This window comes from Alnus glutinosa, chromosome 4 (genome assembly GCF_958979055.1).
Source record: "Alnus glutinosa chromosome 4, dhAlnGlut1.1, whole genome shotgun sequence".
Classification (NCBI taxonomy): Eukaryota; Viridiplantae; Streptophyta; class Magnoliopsida; order Fagales; family Betulaceae; genus Alnus; species Alnus glutinosa.
Window position 1 is genome coordinate 16791995 of NC_084889.1, and position 10614 is coordinate 16802608.

At 34.0% G+C, this 10614-nt stretch overlaps 1 long non-coding RNA gene across 2 annotated transcripts; it reads right to left on the reverse strand.

Moving 5' to 3' along the window:
- Window positions 1-2409: 2409 nt before the first annotated feature.
- LOC133867114 (uncharacterized) lies at window positions 2410-6213 on the reverse strand. Of its 2 annotated transcripts, XR_009899996.1 has the most exons (5): window positions 5991-6213; window positions 5849-5912; window positions 5176-5232; window positions 3720-3831; window positions 2410-2718 (listed from the first exon to the last, which is right to left on the reverse strand). It is a non-coding gene; the product is annotated as an uncharacterized LOC133867114 (long non-coding RNA). The 2 variants fall into 2 exon arrangements; XR_009899995.1 differs by lacking the exon at window positions 2410-2718 and having other exon boundaries at window positions 3513-3831; window positions 5991-6208.
- Window positions 6214-10614: the final 4401 nt, after the last annotated feature.

The following is a 10614-nucleotide window of genomic DNA, read 5'->3' on the forward strand; positions in this document are numbered from 1 at the left end:
TTCACCGACTCTTCTATCCTCCTCGCCGAGCTCGAGTCATGTTTCCACAAACTCAAATCCTTCCCACTCACTAAGCCTAAACCCTCAGCCCCACCTCCCTACACAAACACCTACTTTAACAACACCAACCGTAACAACTCTGATAAGGCTGACACGCAGTCTGATCATTGTAATGAGGAAGATGTTCTAATTTTCTCATATTACAAACAAGACCCAGATGAGAAAATGTGTTCCGAGTCGAAATCACCTTTTGGGTATGCCTTGTCGCCTCTTGATCCTTCCGACTTCTCAATGGAAAAATGGGGCTTTCCCAGGTGAGATAACGGGTTTAGGGCTGAATTTGAAACATGGGTCAACTTCATCTCCTTTGAATTCTTTCAATTTGTTGCTGGAAAATATGATTTTGTTGACTTCCAAACAAAACCCAGATAAAAATTAAAATTGAAATCATGGTCGTTTTCTTCACCCTTGGGTTCATCGAATTCATTGATGCTTGATGGATTCCCCTTCTTTGCCAAAGAAGGCTAGTTGCTTCTATTGTTCTCCAAAGAAGGCGTCTCACAAGAATAGTAAGGAAAATTAGGATACGGGTATTAGACCATTGATGTCATGCATGACATGCTTTATGTCTTTGGCTGTAGGAAACTAAATGGAAAATATGCTTTAAATGGGCCATATTCATTATTCACCAATGGTGATCATCCATGGAAGATTCTAGACTTATGAGACATCTCATAAATCTCGAGTTGGGTTGAAAATTTTCAAATCTCTTCTTCCCTACTGCATTTCGCACCATGAGAGAGCCAGAAAATGAGAGAAAAATGGAGAGAGATGCAGGGGTGGCTTTTTTTTTTTCTAGATTTTTTTTTTGAAATTTTAATTCGTAAGGCACTTAAAATATATTATTTTAAGGTGATGTTGCAAAAAGGCTGACGTGTCATTAATGGATGTCAAAATTTTAGACAGCAAACTCACGAAAAGACCGCTTTCAAATTCGCAAAATAAATAAGGAGTAAAAATTGATTTTTAAAAAGTGAGGGAGTGATTTCAAATCGCTCGTTGACTCAAGGATTTATGATACATTTACCTTAAAAAATACATAGAGCTCGAATGACCATTTGAACATATCACAATTGATCATACTAATGCACTAGGATTGATCGGATGTTCGATAGAAACTTTAATTGTGTAAAGCTTGATTAATCATTTGATCGTATAGCGATCGATCATACTAATGCACTAGCATCGATTGGATGTTGGATCAAGCCTTCAATCGTGTATCTAGATAATGAAAACGTAATTCTAGACCTATGTCACCATGCCACATATACAATTATGACCGAATTGTTAGATATAGTAATTGAAAGCAAAAAATTCAGATGCTCCTAAAGTGTATTACAAAGTCACTTTCTCTTGATAAATTATTTGCCCCCACAAAAAATGGTAAGCAAAGGGTTACAACAAATATTTCTCCAGGATACAATGTAGCCCATTAATACTCTGTTGTTTAGTTACTTTTCGCACAAACGAAGCTAAACCTAAATCCCACAAATTTACTATTATAGCAAGAGACAGAGACATGAAATTTAAAGTACATAAGGTGTTAGCCAGAGATAGAAGAGAGAATTTTTTTGCGTTTGAAAAATGGACTGCAATAGACTATGTATAGTGATAAAAATAGCAGTTATTATGTCTGTTAACCAGCAATCACTTAGTTTCGAAATTAACTGTTAATCCAATAGTCACTAACTACTATCCTAACAGATTGATCCTAGCTCCGATGCTAAGTACCAAGTGTGTCATCAAGGCGCCACAAAAGTGCCACTAGCACCCTATAGCCCACATGTATGCGGGCGTGGAAGTGTGTACGTTCGGCGCTTCGCACCATACTAAAGTATACGCACAAGTGTATACACCCAAACATTACTTTAAAGCAAATTTTTGAAGTGGATTGCCTTTTAAATGCCAATTTGACTTTTTCTTTTTTCCATGTGAGACTCTCTTCATTCAATTATCTTTAATTCCTTCCATTTAAAACAATCCCAAACCACAAAATAAATATATACATATTAATTTTGAAAATTATCTAATAATCCCCCACCATTTTCAAAATCAAAACACAACTTGAATAGAATAGGAAAACTCATGTATAAATGAAGGTGTCTTAAGGACTCGAACCTTCACTTAGTGATAATATGCCAGAGCTAATCAGAATACCATGGTAGAAAAGCTTTGAACCAGCAATCCTTTTTGACTAGCTAGACATATCTCACACATGCTTTTTCCTTTCTTTGGGTAGTTCTATAAACTGACACGTGGATTGGCATTGTGTTAATATCCTGGCTTCATGATCGCTCTATAGACAAAAACTTAGTCTCATAAAAGGCATCACCATCTCTGACGCTCATATTGGTAGGCTTATCAGAAGTTCCCTGTAACTGATACACTTCAACATAAATCTGTTATAAGCCTATTAAGTGGATAAAACACAACCTCCACTATAACATTATAGGTTCCAATCACCTTAACCTTGGGATGTTTTATTAGTTTAAAAACTAATTCAATATGTGGTACTTGCGATTACAATATACAGTGTACTTTATCTCATTGGACTCAAGATCTTTAGTTGAGTTTCCACTATTGGTGATAAAGACTTTAATCCCATCGCCTTTGATGTTTTCCACACCAAATCCTTTGCATGTCCTTCAGTCAGGGAATCTGCCAAATTTTGAACATATCTCATAAAGTCAACTGTAATTACTCTATCAGTGAGTAATTGCCTTACATAACTATGCCTTAAACAATATGCTTTGATTTTCCATTATAAACATGACTATAAGCATATGACAGTGTTGCCTAACTATCACAATGTAGAGATACAGGAGGCATAGATTGAGGTCACAAAGGAACTTTCATTAATAAATTTCTTAAACATTCAGCTTCTTTGCTACAAGAACCCAATGCCACAAACTATGCCCCCACGGTAGAGTCTGTAATTAGGGATTTCTTAAAACTCTAGGAGATAGCTCCTCCACCAAGGGTGAATATCCACTCACTGGTTAATTTCTTTATCATCGTTATCCGTGGTCCAACTAGCATCTGTATATCCTTCCGATATTGTAGGATACTTGTTGTACCATATACCATAATTAATAGTTTTCTTTAAATATTTAAGAATTATTTGTACAACAATCCAATGAATATGACTAGGGTTACTAGTATATCTACTCATTTTACCAACTTCATATGCAATATCAGGTCTAATGTGTCTCATTGCACACATTAAACAACCAATAACTCTAGTATATTCTAATTGGTCTACAACTCTACCAGTATTAGGATATAGTTTCAATCTAGCATCAAAAGGGGTAATCATGTGACGACCCTTTTTTTTTAAAACATACATAAATGGATCTTCATAGTGGCACGATTACTTGTCGCTCAGCCAACACAAAGTGCATGTTCCATAACATGTACCAGATATTCAAAGTTACTTCTAACACAGCAGAATATAAATATCAATGTGCAGCGGAACACATATCAAAAGCGGAAATACAACTAATACATAACAGTTATCAACAACAAGAGCCATTTACATGTCTAATTGATTAAAGCTTATAAAACATTTTACTATAATTACATACCCAAAATACAGGCTTAAAAATATGTATACCACATAGGACACGAGCCATAAATAAAATACCCAAAATGCGGACTACCTATGAGTCCATGACTTATGACTGTCGCGATGTGCTCCAATCATAGCATCCCATACGCTAGGTGGAGAGTCAATATCTATATCCGCAGAACCTGCAACCAAAGAATCAATGTCTGCACGGTTGCGGGGGTTTCCACATCCACACAGATGGAATTATGAGCCCACCGTCTTAGCATAAATAATTACACTAAGACCTCAGAGGTATACTATTCACTGAGTTTTCGCAAAGAACCAACATTTCCATTTTAGTCATGCGTACGCTATAACAGCCACCAATTTTATAAACTTTTGTTTGAAAGCTCTCATAACTGATATAGCAAGCACCGACTAATAGAAAACATTTAAACATACTTGGTAGCTAAGATTATACATAGAAGTTCTATTATAGAAACAACTACGTACAACCTCACCTACAATAATACGTTGTGGTTTGTTTGCTTAGTTTTACATACACGAGAGGATATTTGCATGCACATAACCCATAAGCTTAAAAATGGCATTTGCTTATCGGTACTAAGACATCCACATTACTAGAAATAGGCAACACTAAGCCTAAAACCTCAAAGCCAATTCCCTTTGAACGTCAATGTGATCATGCGAGTATTAGAGTTAGACTCTAATATGCTAGCATGTCATAACCGAAGAACAACGACAACTCGCGAAGCTTTACATAGACGTTAGCATCCCATAATACCAGACCTAAACCTTCTAGCAAATTGCCTTTGAACGTTAATGTGTTGAAGAACAATGACAACTCGCGAGGCTTTACATAGACGCAAGTATCTCTACATCTAGACAATGCAATCATCCATGGACTCTCAACTCAATGCATTAAAATCATGCAACTAGAAATATATATATATCATAAAAACAGCACACACAAACACACCATGATATATGTATGCATATGCCAAGCGAACGGGGACTCGTATCCCAAAGAATAGGGACTCATATCCTAATAGAACGGGGACTCGTATCCCAATTGAACAGGGACCCGTATCCCAATAGTACAGAGACACGTATCTCAATGAACAGGGACACGTATCTCAAAGTTAACATAGGGTCTGTAACTCTAAGAGAACAGAGACAATATCCCATATTAACGTCTAGTCCGTAACTCCAGAGAACAAGGACAGTATCCCAAAGTTTGTGCCGTTAAGCACGCAATGCATTATGACCCAATTTTTATAACTCATTAAAAATCCCAATCATTTACAATGCAACTATAGTCTACAAAATTTTCCAACCACCACGTACAGTCACTCAAATCATTCAAACTCCACATATCATATTCATATTTTCAAACATCTATCATAATCTCAAGATATTCAAAAGTACTCAAAACAACCAAAACAATTATAATCAACATACAGTTGGTTCAGATTTATAAAACATCATATATTTTGCAATTCATTAATATATGAAAATATTAATTTCTCAATGAGTAGAATACTTACCTTGGCTGCGCGGATATTAAGTACTAGGTCTCCTAGACACCACCATGCAATGCATTACTGTAAAAACAATACATTGCACATTATTGATAACTTCTGATATTGGACTCACATTTAGCTCTTAAATTGCTCAAGAGCTAACCCATGGAAAACCCAAAATATTTTAAGGGTTCCAAACATCTACCCATAAATCCTAGATACTAACTAAAACTCAAACAATACTAACCCAAAGTATTTACTAAGGGTTAGATATTAAAATCACCATTTAATTATTTACTCATAATATTAATTACTAACCCGTAATTAATTTCACTAACCCGTGAATTATTTTCACTAACACTTTTATAATAATATTATCCCTAAAATTATATTCACTAATCTCTAAATAATTTCTCACTAACATTTTCTCAATATCATTAACTCTAATATTATGTTCATTAATCATTTTACAACAATTACTAACTTATTAACATAATTTAACGATCTAGATTTTAATCACTTAAAAACCCCCAAATTAATTTAACCCATCAAATTAAGGTTTCTAACTTTAAATCATAATTTATAAAATACTACCCCAAACACAATATTATTAACCCAATAGCTTTTACCAAGGGTTAATCACATAAAAATTCAATTAAAATTAAATACCCAAAAGTTAGGGTTTGAGGAAACTCACCAAAATTCCACCAAATGTAAATCCAACACTTGGAGAGTGTTTAGCAAGCTCCACACGACAAATCCTAAGAATACATAAAATCAAACTCATATATCTTTAGATTTAATTTAAAATCTCAAAGACCAAGAGTTTGCGAAAATACCTTAATCCAATCTGTAGAAACGTAAATCGGGCTTCGTAGATCACGCTACCGAAGTCGGATGGAAGATCGGACCGTTGGATCTTCGTCGATCAAGGATTTTCTATAAAAATTCTTAAGAGAAAAATAAGAAGAAGAGGCACTGCCTCTACGGGAAAAAGAAAAGAAAAGGCCATTCGGCCTTTTCTCTCAACAAGGAGCAGTGCGCCTTGTTTTAGTGAAGGGCCACTTGGCCTTTCATTTTTCTTTTCAGTATGTGGGGTGCAGGTCGCCCCACATGTTACATTTTTATTTTTTTACTTCTTTCTTCCTTTGACTTTTCTTTTCTTTTTTTTTTTTTTAAAAAAAATTTTAATTTTTCTTTTACTTTTCTTTTCTTTTTTTCTGAATCTCATTTTTTTTTTTTTCTAATTCCTCTTCTTTTCTCTTTTCTAATTCTTTTTTCTTTTATTTGGACTTTAACAACATTCTCTTGTATTTTATTTTCTTGGCTACCATTTACAAGTCCATAGGATAAAAATAAAACACTTTGTTTTATTTTACCACACTAAATAAACTTATTTTTATTTAATCTTGATAAACCCATTCTATAAACTTTGGTCTATTAAAAATATTATCTTGCATTTCAAATACATCTAATTAAGTTTAATCAATTATTTACTCAAATTTATACTTTAATTACTAAATAATTTTCCGGGCATTACATCATGGGCTTACAATCAAATTACTTATAACTTTTAATTAAGACCCTTTTCAATATAATGTGCCTGATTAAGAATTAATCCATCATTATTTCTAATAATTCTAATACCAAGAATCACATCAGCAACACCCATATCTAATATTTCTTATAGGTTCCACCATCTTATCATTAATAAATGAAATTAATGTGAACCAATTTTCATAAAATTCTACATCTATAGATTCTATCACAGTATTTACCTCAACAGATTTGTTATGTTCAACAACTAAGAACCTATAATCCGTACTTTGTTGAGCATAACTCAAGAAAATACATTCAATGGCTTTTCATCCCAATTTCCTAATTTTTGGTTTAGGTAATCTGACAATAACCCTACACCCCCACACCTTAAAATATTTAAGGTTGGGTTTTCTTTTCTTCCATAATTCATATGGAATAACTTGGATATCTTATTTGGTGTTTTGTTTAATATATAACACGCTCTAAGAATGGTTTCTCCCAAAAAACTTTTATTAAGTCCAGAATTACAAAGCAAGGCAATAACCAATTCAACTAAAGTTCTATTTTTTCTTTTTGCTACTCCATTTTGTTGTGGAGTATAAGCAATAGATGTTTCATGAACAATGCCTACATATTCACAATAGGAAGGAAAATGGTATTCTCCTACGTTGTCGGATCTAAGACATTTAATTCTAACATCACACTAATTTTCAACTACTATTTTGTAAACTTTAAAAAGTTTCAGAGCTTCATCTTTTGAAAACATAAGATAAATATAACAATATTTTGAAAAAATTTCAATGAAGTTTACAAAATACTTTTTGCCTCCTCTTGTAGGATTGTTATGCATATCACAAACATCACTTTGTACAAGTTGTAACAATGTAGAAGATCTATCAATCTTTGGAAAAGGTTTTTTAGTTATATTCGTTTGCATACATATTCTACACTTATCAACCATATTATTTTCAAATTTAGGAATTAAATTTAAAACAATCATATCATTCATTCTTCTAGTATTAATATGGCCTAATCTATTGATGAGGTTCAACTTAATTATCCTTTCATACAGATAACCCTTCCCAAAAAAAGCATCTCATTTGATCAGCACCAATTGATCTGACTCAAAGACAAACTTAACTCAAATTTATTAAGAAGATCTCCAAACACGAGGTTCTTCCTAATTTCTAGTACAAAATACACATCAGTTAAAGATAGAACTTTTCCATAAGTGAATTCAAGATTCAATGTTACTTTGCCTTTGATAACAGTGGTGGAAGAATTTCCCATAAAAATTTCACATCCATCGTCTATTGTTTCAAAGGTCTTAAAGAGACTCCTATCCTTGTAGGCATCCTTTGTCGCATAGGAGTTAATCCACCATGAACCATCTTCCTCAAGTATGAAGATCTCAAAAATCATTGCCACAAACTCTTGAGTTAGAAGCTTGCAGTTTCTTCATTAGAAAACTGCAGTCCTTCTTGAAGTGGCCTAGCTTGCCACAATGGTAGCAAGTACCCTTCTTTTTCTTCTCATGGTTCGCACTCTATTCTTATTGTTATTCCTCTTCTTCTGATTGTGCCTTTTGAATTGAAATGGCTGCTTTGAAAATGTCCCTTCCTCCACCATATGCACTTTCTGTTGGCCTAACTGATCAACAATTATTCCTCCTTCTTATGTTTTATAATTTTCCTCTATTCTTTCCTCGAGGGAGGAAGTTTTTCAATGATGGATGAGACAAAAAATTCCTCATCCATCTTCATGTTATGCTAACCAAATTGACTTAAAATATGCGGAATTTTGTTAAATTGCTTAACAATAGGCCTAGCAATAACCATAATGTAATTCAAAATTTAGAGGCCAAGAACTTCTTACTTGTAGCATCTTCTAAAAGATACTTAGCCTCGAGTGCATCCTAGACATCTTTGGCTGTTGGTTTGCTTTGGTAGATGTTGAACAAAGAATCCACCATAGCATTGTAGATGCAATCATCTGCTCCCAATTCATCCTTGCTCGAGTATCCGCAATTGTCTCGTTGTCATGTACTGCAGGTTTGGGGGTTGATGAAGTCAATAGCAAGTTCTTTCAGAAAATCCAAATGCTCCTAAGGTGCGTTATAAAGTCGCTTTCCTTAAGAATTTTTTTGCCCCCACCAAAAATGGTATGCAAAGATTTACAACAAATATTTCTCCAGGATATAATGAAGCTCATAAATCCTCTACTGTTTAGTTGAGTTTTGCACAAACAAAACTAATCTGAATACCCTTAGATTTACTATTATAGCAAGAGAAAAAGACTGAAAATTTAAAATACAAAAGGTGTTAGAGAGCATTAGAAGAAGAGAATTTTTTTGTGTTTGCAAAATGGATTGCAGTAGACTATGTATATTGTGAAAAATAGCAGTTATTATGTATGTTGAGCAATAATCACTTAGTTTTGAAATCAACTATTAATCTAACAGTCACTAACTGCTATTCTAACAATAACAATCTGCCAACTATTATAAACTTCTATTTCAACAGCAATAAACTGTTAATTTAATAAACATTTAATTCAGACCATCAGATCAAATGATTATTTAGTAATAACCATTATATCGTAATTCAAAGTTGATGTGACCATACAGTTTACTTTAGTGATGGTCCAGTAAATCCATTTGATCTACTTAAGAAGTATCCTATGGTCTAGATCAAACCACCAGATCGAATGATCCTGACTGTCCAAAATTTGAATGGTCTTGATCAGATAGCTCCAAGCACCGATGCTAAGTGCCAAGTGTGCCACAAAAACACCACTAACGCTTTACAGCCCGTGCGCATGCTTATGCATCTAATGTTTCACAGCATACTAGAGTATACACACAAGTACATATAGACAAGCATTACTATAAAGCAAATGCTTGAAGTGGGTTGGGCCTTTTAAATGCCAATTTGACTTTCTCCTTCTTCTTTTTTTTTTCTTTTTTTCATGTGGAACTCTCTTCGTTCAATGCTTTATTACCTTCCATTCAAAACAATCCTAAGCCACAAAATAAATATATACATATTAATTTTGAAAAATCTTTAACACGATTTTTTTTTTTAGAGAGAGAGCGGGTGGAGATTTGCAATGGGAGCAGACCCTCTAGACCCTCAGCCTCAGGGATGGCAGAGACTATAACACAACCCCAACACCTTTGTATAGTTGAGATCCACGTACTAGAGGAGTTGGCAGGGGTGGCTCCACCCTCATGTCACCTCATACTATTGCGGAGCTACAGGGGTGGACTTTCAACCTCCACTGCCTCTCTTTGCGGGTTTAGAGGGTAATGGGAAGGGTGGATCTCCACCTTTTATTTTTCAAGGCGTAGATATTGGAACTGGTGCCCAAAACTCCAATTGCATTAAGTTACTTTTCTATAAATTGTATAATATTGAACATTGGACATATATATATATATATATATATATATATATATATATATATATATATATATTATAGCTTTACATGTAGATTTATGTTTGAATATTTCATATGATATACATGTAAGGTCCTTAAGTTACATTGTATTTGACTAAGGTGTGAGTAATGAGATTATCACATAGAAGATCATAGTCATAGGTCCTTGTAATTTATAAAAGATTGTTCGTAGTCGTAAATGGAACAAGGAACTCCATCTAGACTATAACATGTCAACTTTAACGATCTATCTTGATTATGACTAGTAGGAAGGGCTTCAGGTTGATATGTTGGTGTAAGTGCAAGGTAGTGTCATGCACTGAATGGACAACTTGAGTCATCATTCTTTCAACACTGTGATTAAGAATGATGTATGTGCATGACGACTTATAACAGTTACCCTAAATCCTAAGAATATTGCGAACTCAGATGTGAAATGCAAGTCACTTTGATGTACAAGAATGAGATCAAATCATTGGTCAACAC